Genomic DNA, 9,980 nt, shown 5'->3' with positions numbered 1-9,980 from the left:
GTCTCTTGTTCTACATATTGTTTCCCAGGGACACTGACTTTTCAGTCCTAGGCGGTTGTCCTGCAGAACGGTCTACTTCTGGGGTTGTCTATTTCCTCTTGATTAAACGTTTTTGTCAGGAATACGTCAAAGGTAATTCTGTGTTCTTCATATTACATCCCATCCGGAGGTATAAAAACCATGTTGTTATTAATACAACGCTAGTGATGCCAACTTTAGTTTTGTTACTTGGTTAAGGTTCTGAATGTTAGCTATCTCCATTATAAAGGTACATGTTTTCTATTGCAATTAAGACACAATGTGTGGGATGGTATTTGGTGCCATGCCAATATCCTGTTTTCCGATAATCTTTCATCTAATGGATTTTAGCATTCATTGATGCTAACACGAGTGTTATTACACTAAGAGTTGAAAACGGTGATTTTCTAATTCTATCACCCCTTTTACAGTTATTAGCTGGGACTCCTCTTAAAAAAAAGAGACTGTGTCTCTCTCACTTCCCTCTTCTCTCTCTCTTTTCCTTCTTCTCTCTCTGACACCATTATCCAAACATGGATTTTATTCTACGTATTAGTTCAGTTACTGTTGTTGTGTATTATGTCACCCATACTGTCCCAAAGTGGCCAATGTGAGCCCCTTCAAACTAGCTCTGTGTGTGACTGACATGCCCCACTGGCCTTTGAGAATGTCTTTGCTTTCTGGCCCCTGTGTTTTACCTATTCCAGACCTGGTATTAGTCATTCCAAGGAACCCTAGCTCTTTTTAGTATAGAATAATATTTAGAAACAAATATTTGGGTGTTAAGTATACTCCTTGATTTTACTGGATCATCTGCTTCCAGGATATTTTAGTGTGTAGATCTAGAAAATATATGTTTTTTAAAAATCATGAGGTCATGTTGATATTTCCAAATCAAGTTTTCATTATTGGCTATTGTCTTTGTTTACTTGTCTCTGTTGTTCTTATACTATATATCTTTTTTTTTTTTTTTTTTTGACTCTTGCTCTGTCATCTAGGCTGGAGTACAGTGGTGCAGTGTCAGCTCATTGCAGCCTCCACCTCCTGGTTTCAAGTGATTCTCCTGCCTCAGCCTCCTGAGTAGCTGGGACTACAGGTGCGTGCCACTAGGCCTGGCTAATTTTTGTATTTTCTTTTAGTAGAGTCAGGGTTGCATCATGTTGGCCAGGCTGGTCTCGAACTCCTGACATCAAGTGATCCGCCTGCCTTGGCCTTCCAAAGTGCTGGGATTATAGGTGTGAGCCACCATGCTCAGCTGATGTCTTTGTTCTTAATAGCAGTATATTTACTTATTTGTTTTCTACTACAATATACATCAAATGGGTTTAAAATTAAAATAGAAATACTGTTACTACAACAAATCTATATTTTTGTTCTTTCAATAAACTTCTCTAAGAATATGCAGTCAGCATACTACGCTTAAAAGTTTTGGAAATAATTATTTATGTGATGATGTAGCCAATTTGACAGGTTCACCTGTTCCTCTTTGAGCACAAGCACAGTGATTTTTTTCTTTTTTATTTAATTTTTGAACATGTTTAAATCATTTTCATGGTTCAAAATTTGAAACTATGTAAAAAGGTGTAGTTGGAGAAGTCTTACTTTCACCCCTATCTTCTTGATCCCTACTCCCACAGGTATCCTTTTTTTTTTTTTGAGACAGAGTCTCGCTCTGTTGCCCAGGCTGGAGTGCAGTGGCGCTATCTGCGCTCACTGCAATCTCCACCTCCTGGGTTCATGCCATTCTCCTGCCTCAGCCTCCTGAGTAGCAGGGACCACAGGCACCCGCCACCACTCCCAGCTAATTTTTGTATTCTTTAGTAGAGACGGGGTTTCGCCATGTTAGCCAGGATGGTCTCGATCTCCTGACCTCGTGATTTGCCCGCCTCAGCCTCCCAAAGTGCTGGGATTATAGGCGTGAGCCACCACACCTGGCCAAGTATCCATTTTTAATAGTTTCTTGTGTATCTTTCAACATTGTGGCAGCATAGTTATCTGGTGTGTGGTGTGTGGATATCTTAGAGGTTAATCAGTCCCCTCTTGATGGGTGTATGCATTGATTCCAGACAAATAGTGTCGCACTGAATAACCTTGAGCAAAGCATGAAGATATCTCTTTAGGATGAATTCCCAGATAAGGGATTGCTAGTGAATGCATATGTAGTTTTGTGAGAAATTGCCAAAGTCCCCTTCAAAATAGTATTTGCATTTTGTACTCTCATAATCAAATGAATAAGAGTGCTTGCTTTTCAGTATCTTGTCACCAAAGGTATTGTCAAACTTTTAGATTTTTTGCTAATCTGAAATTGTAATTCAGTGTACAGTCATCCCACAGTATATGCAGGCGATTGACTCCAGGGCACCTGTGGATACCAAAATCCTCAGTTGCTCAAGTATCTTATATAAATGGCATAGTATTTGCATATAACCTGTGCACACCCCCCTGTATACTTTAAATCATCTCTAGATTAATTATAATACCTAATGCTTTAAATCATCTCTGTATACTTTAAATAATCTCTAGATTAATTATAATACCGAATGCAATGTAAAATCTATGTAAATAGTTGTTATACTATATTGTTGTAAATTTGTATTATTTTTATTGTCATATCATTATTTTGTATTGTTTTATTTCTTGAATGTTTTTGATCCATGGTTGGTTGAATCTGCTCATGTGGAACCTGAGGATATGGAAGGCTGATTGTATTTTTGCTCACTTTTTTCTTACTATGAGTGATGTCGAGCATATTTTCATATGTTTAAGGGATATGTTTCTTTCTTTTTCTATGAATTTCTGACTTTCTGCACAGGACTACCTCTTCTTCCATATGAATGCTATTCATATCCATTTGGTCTAATTATGGATATGTTTTTAAATGGCATTTTAATTTTTTCATTTTCCACCAAACTCTTTGTAACTATAATTTATATTAACCAACTAGTGTGTAATCTTTTGTTTCTCTATGCTCAAATAATCACATATATGTCCTCTTATTTTTAAAAAATGGGGTAACATTATGTACTCTTCTCTGTGCCTTGACATTTCTTTTCTCTCTTGATGATGTATCATTGGCATACCCTCCAAGTCAACCAGTATTGTTCACTGTGTCCTTTTTAAAGGCTGTATAGTATTCCGCAGTATGGATTTGTGATGCTTTGTTCAAACATTTCCCTGAGATGGGCATTCCTTTTGTTTCTAATCTTTTGCTACTGCAGACATAGCTACTGCCAATATCCCTGTATCCAATTGCTAGATTACTCAGTCTTATAGACTTATCAAGGGGAGGTTCATTTCGGGCATTGGGGAAAAAAGAAGCTATTGATTATTTTCCTCTGGTTCTGGAAGCAGTGCTTTTATCTGAGACTTAGATTTGGGTTTGGAGGTGGGGAAGTATTACTTAAATGGCCTATTTCATATAGAAAAAGGAGTTTCCCATATGCTGCATCTTATTTTTTGGCAAGTTACCTTGGATTTTGAGGCCAAACCCCTAAACTGTAATAAAATGCTGCTTTATTCAGCTTTGCCTATTATGTACACTTATCTCCCTAAGACAGTTGTTTTCAACCGGGGGTGATTTTGTCTCCCTGAACTCAAGGGAATATTTGGTAATGTTTGAAGACACTTTTGGTTTTTACCACTGGAAGGATGCTACTGACATCGAGAAGGTAGAAGCCAGGGACACTGCTCAAAATACGGCAATGCACAGAGCAGTCCTCACAGCAAGGTTATTCAGTCCAAATGTCAACAGTGCCACTTTTTCTTAAACTTTTATTTCAGGTTCAGGGGTACATGTGCAGGTTTGCTATATAGGTAAATTGCATGTCACAGGGGTTCGGTGTACAAGTTATTTTGTCACCCAGGTTATAACTATAATACCCGATAGGTAGTTTTTTGATCCTCACCTTCCTCCCACCCTCCTTCCTCAGGTAGACCCCAGTGTCTGTTGCTTCTTTGTTTCCAGGTGTACTCAATGTTTAGCTTCCACTTATAAGTGAGAACATATGACATCTGGTTTTCTGTTCGTGTGTTAGTTTGCTTAGGATAATGGCTTCCAGCTCCATCTATGTTGCTGCAAAGGACATGATCCTGTTTTTTATGACTGTGTAGTATTCCATGGTGTATATATACTGCATTTTCTTTAGCCAGTTTACCATTGATGGGTAGGTTGATTCTGTGGCTTTGCTATTGTGAATAGTGCTGTAATGAATATGCATGTGCATATGTCTTTATGATAGAATGATTTATATTCCTCTGGGTATATGCCCAGTAATGGGATTGGAGAAACCCTGTCATAAGTGAATTCACAGAGAACTTGAATGGTTGAGAATAGATTCAGAACATCATTGGTCATCTTGGTCATGACATCACCAAATGCCAACTTAGTATCTCCCCATAACTGTACCCCAACTTAATATTTAATATAATACACATCAATTCATCTCATAGCCTTAGTTTCCAACAGAAAGCTCAATCAACAGATTGTTTATTTAAAAACTTAGGATCAGTTGGGGTCCCTTCTGATAATTAGCTAGAGGACTGGCTAAAATGTGTACATACTAGACTAACTTCCCATGTTTTACAATATTCATTTCATGTGGCTGTGCCAGATCGAGGTATGTGTTTCTGTTTCCACCAACTCTTTCTTTTTCCATTTGGTATCAAGAACTAAATGGATAAACATAAAAAAGGACAGTATTCTGCATGCAGGATTTGCATCACTCTTTCTATTTCTCTTTTGTCCTATGGTATTTTCCTTGTTTGGACTACACCTCCCCAAATGTCCTGCATAACTGACCCTCAATTCCACCCTTTTTGATGTCTGTGGTTGTTTAACTTTGAACGTAAGTTGCATGAGAAGGATGAAGAGGAAGGGAAGGGGAAGAAATTAATTTTTGGATTCTTTAGAAAGCAATACCCACACAGTGTATGGAAGGCTACTTAGTTTTCTGATTGGTTTAAATCCAGGGTCTCTGAGAAAGGAGTAAGCAATGGAGGAAGTGGTGAAATCTCTACTTACAGGTTTTCAAGATGGTAGTCTCCCTTTTTAAAGCAGCAAATCATACGTCAGCATGAGCCCTTGTTTATAATTCTCATTTTAGCTTTATGCATCTTATAATTTAGGAACATTCCTCCCTAATTTGGGAAAATAGTTGTCTCTCAGATTTGATATTGATTGTTGTCATTAGCATTTGTCTCTTTCTAGATATTTTAATGAGAAGTTGAGGAAGTCTGGTTTAGACCTCCAGTCAAACCCTATCTTAATTGTGATTTTAGCTGGAATAAATTGTTCTATGTTAATTGAGATAAAAACCTAAAGAAATCAAATTTGTTCAAAGTCATCATTTGCCAACTTTGGGAAGAAGTCCAAAAGAATCTAGCTAAGTCTCACACCTTTCAGGAAAAATGGGGAGAGACAATCTGTCTGTGGTTGCCTCTAGCATTTTATTATTTAAGACTGCATGTCAATTTAGGGATAAGCTAACAGTTGAGCCAGGCGCAGTGGCTTATGCCTGTAATCCCAGCACTTTGGGAGGCCAAGGCAGTTGATTGCTTGAGCCTAGGAGTTCAACACCAGCCTTGGCAATGCAGCAAGACTCTGTCTTTACAAAATAATACAAAATTTAGCCAGGCATAGTGGCACTCACACTTGTTGTCCCAGGTACTCGGGAGGCTGAGGTTGGGGGATCACCTGAACTGAGGAGGTCGAGGCTGCAGTGAGCCATGATTGTACCACCGCACTCCAGGCTGGGCAACAGAGTGAGACCCTGTCTCAAAAAAAGATAGCAGTTGATATTAATGAAATAGAAAGCCAAAAATGTTAGAAAGGACACATTAATCCAAAAGGTAGATAACCTAACCTCCTGGTATTTTGAAGTGGAAAAGTAAGATACAGAGAAGAATATGTAATACATTTATACATTTTATAAAACAATCAATGGCTTAAACTCCTGCTATGTATATACCTGTATATATGGTTTAAACTCCTGCTATGTATATACCTCTTTGTTTGTATTTGAATATGATTTTATTACTTTATAATTTTTGAGTGTCAGCAAAATAAGCAAACAAAGGAAAGCAAAGGCTATCTGGGGAACTGAAGAAAACCAAAGTACTGCATTAAAAATGATTATGTGAGCTGGGTGCAGTGGTTCATACCTGTATTCTCAGTGCTTTGGGAGACAGAGGTGGGAGGCCAGGAGTTAGAAATTAGCCTACACAACCTAGTGAGACCCTGTCTCTGCAATGCAAAAGAAAAAAATTAGCTGGGTGTGGTGGTGCTCACCTGCAGTCCTAGCTGCTTGACTAGGACTACAGTCAATAGTAGAAAAGAGGCTGAAATAAGAGGATCCCTTGAGCCTAGAAGTCTGAGGCTGTAAGTCTGCTGAGTTGTGATTGAGCCACTATACTCCAGTCAGGGCAACAGAGTGGAGGCCCTCTCTCCAATAAAATAAAATAAAATAAAAAATAAAAGTAAAGATGATAATGTCTCATGTTTTTGAGTTTTTAACATATGTCAATATGTGTTTAGGCATAAAAAGTGATGCAAGAAAAAATGGTCACCAAAATATTAATGATTATCTCTAAGTTGGTTTTCAGATGAATTTTTCTATATAATTTTATGTATTGTTCCAATTCATTGTAATGATAACTTATTGTTTGTAAATCATGAAAAACTGTTTTTGTTGCAAAACCTCACTCTCAACTTCTGCAATGCAAACAATCCTATAAATTAGATAAAAAGTGAAAGACAAATTGGCAGTGTCTTTTTATTACATATATAGCAAATTAATCTCTTTGATACACAAAGAGCTTTTAAATAAATCCACCAAAACCAGTTGAAAACATTAACATAATTTAGGTAAAGATCATCAACTGGCAAGAAATAAAGTTAAAATTAGAGTTCATTTTTTCCACTTAACATTTTGGGAAAGATTAAAAAGTTTGAAAATACAAAATATATTTGAAGGTGTAGAAAACCAGGCATAAAATATAAATTGGTGTGACTTTTAGGAGTCATTTCATATTTTCAAACATGTCAATGTAAAGTTTGACCCAGTATTTTAACTTCTAACAATTTATTCTATAAAATAAATAGTTGGACACTGGGGCCTGTCGTGGGGTGAGGGTCTGGGGGAGGGATAGCATTAGGAGAAATACCTAATGTAAATGACGAGTTGATGGGTGCAGCAAACCAACATGGCATATGTATACCTATGTAACAAACCTGCACATTGTGCATATGTACCCTAGAACTTAAAGTATTATAAAAAAATTGGATAAATATAAAAAGATAGTAGTATAAGGATGTTCACTGTAACATTTGTGCCTATATAAGTGTTAGCAAAACTAACTAGAAACAACTCACGTAGTCTGTCTCAACATGGCATTGATTGAATTATGTACAATCATCCCTTGGTGCCCAGGGTGGATCAGTTCCTGGACCCCTTGAGGATACCAAAATCCAAGAAAATTCAAGTCCTTTATATTAAATGGTGTAGTGTTTGTACACAACACACACATCCTCCTGTATGCCTTAAATCACCTTTAGATTACTTAGAATACCCAATACAATGTAAATGCTGTGTAAATAGTTGTATTATTTAGGGAATAATGATGAAGAAAATAAGTCTGCACATATTCAGTACAGGTACAACTATCCATGTTTTTCCCTGAACAATTTTTGATGCAAAGTTGGTTGAATCCATGGGTGCAGAACACAAGGAAACAGAGAGCCAATTGTATATTCATAAAATGAAATTTCATATAACTAAAAAATGAGACTGATTTCTGTATACTACATACTGATTTGAAAAGATTTTCGTGATGTGTTCATAACTGAAAGCAAGTTTCAGGTTTGCTCTTATGCACTTAATGTTATATGATGCATGCCATCAGGTACAAAATAATATGTGCTCATATATGTACCGACAACTTCTGGGAGGATATATAAGAAACTGTTAATAGTGAATATCTTCTGAGAACCAGACTTAAGTAAGTGAGTGGAGTTTACTTTTCATGCTATCCTTTCTCATACTTTTGGAATTCCCTACTCCCAATATTTTATTATAAGAAGCTTCAAACATACAGAAAGTTTAACAACTGTATGGTGAACACAGGAATCAAAAATAAATTTGCCAGACCTGGTGTGGTGGCTAATGCCTGTTATCTCAGCACTTTGGGAGATAGAGATGGGAGGACTGCTTGAGTCCAGGAGCTGGAGACCAGCCTGGGCAATATAGTGAGACCTTGTCTCTCCCAACAAACAAACAAACAAACCAACAAACCACCTAGATGTTACAATTAACATTTTGCTATCCTTGCTTTATCACTAAATTTCAAAAAGGAAGGATGATGAATTATTTTAAAAATATACCTAGCGGCCAGGCAAGGTGGCTCATGCCTGTAATCCCAGCACTTTGGGAGGCCGAGGCAGGTGGATCACCTGAGGTCAGGGGTTCGAGACCAGCCTGGCCAACATAGTGAAACCCCCGTCTCTACTAAAAATACAAAAAATTAGCTGGGCGAGGTGGCAGGTGCCTGTAACAGCTACTCGGGAGGCTGAGGCAGGAGAATCGCTTGAACCCAGGAGGCAGAGGTTGCAGTGAGCCGAGATCACACCATTGCACTCAGGCCTGGGCAACAAGAGCGAAACTCTGTCTCAACAACAACAACAACTACACACACACACACACACACACTTAGCAAGAAATGAAAGCTTTAGCCAGAAGAGCATAGAATAATGAAACAATAAAATAAAAAAGTACGTTGCCTGTTCACTCTGATGGTAGTTTCTTTTGCTGTGCAGAAGCTCTTTAGTTTAATGAGATCCCATTTGTCAATTTTGGCTTTTGCTGCTGTTGCTTTTGGTGTTTTAGACGTGAAGTCTTTGCCCATGCCTATGTCCTGAATGGTACTACCTAGGTTTTCCTCTAGGATTTTTATGGTATTAGGTCTAACATTTAAGTCTCTAATCCATCTTGAATTAATTTTCGTATAAGGAGTAAGGAAAGGATCCAGTTTCAGCTTTCTACTTATGGCTAGCCAATTTTCCCAGCACCATTTATTAAATAGGGAATCCTTTCCCCATTTCTTGTTTCTCTCAGGTTTGTCAAAGATCAGATGGCTGTAGATGTGTGGTATTATTTCTGAGGACTCTGTTCTGTTCCATTGGTCTATATCTCTGTTTTGGTACCAGTACCATGCTGTTTTGGTTACTGTAGCCTTGTAGTATAGTTTGAAGTCAGGTAGCGTGATACCTCCAGCTTTGTTCTTTTGACTTAGGATTGTCTTGGAGATGCGGGCTCTTTTTTGGTTCCATATGAACTTTAAAGCAGTTTTTTCCAATTCTGTGAAGAAGCTCATTGGTAGCTTGATGGGGATGGCATTGAATCTATAAATTACCTTGGGCAGTTTGGCCATTTTCATGATATTGATTCAGACATTTCTCAAAAGAAGACATTCATACAGCCAACAGACACATGAAAAAATGCTCATCATCACTGGCCATCAGAGAAATGCAAATCAAAACCACAATGAGACACCATCTCACACCAGTTAGAATGGCGATAATTAAAAAGTCAGGAAACAACAGGTGCTGGAGAGGATGTGGAGAAATAGGAACACTTTTACACTGTTGGTGGGATTGTAAACTAGTTCAACCATTATGGAAAACAGTATGGCGATTCATCAAGGATCTAGAACTAGATGTACCATATGACCCAGCCATCTCATTACTGGGTATATACCCAAAGGATTATAAATTATGCTGCTATAAAGACACATGCACACGTATGTTTATTGCAGCACTATTCACAATAGCAAAGACTTGGAATCAACCCAAATGTCCATCAGTGACAGATTGTATTAAGAAAATGTGGCACATATACACCATGGAATACTATGCAGCCATAAAAAAGGATGAGTTTGTGTCCTTTGTAGGGACATGGATGCAGCTGGAA

The sequence above is a fragment of the Chlorocebus sabaeus genome, chromosome 12 (genome assembly GCF_047675955.1).
Source record: "Chlorocebus sabaeus isolate Y175 chromosome 12, mChlSab1.0.hap1, whole genome shotgun sequence".
NCBI classification, from domain to species: domain Eukaryota; kingdom Metazoa; phylum Chordata; class Mammalia; order Primates; family Cercopithecidae; genus Chlorocebus; species Chlorocebus sabaeus.
This window is presented reverse-complemented; position numbering follows the sequence as displayed.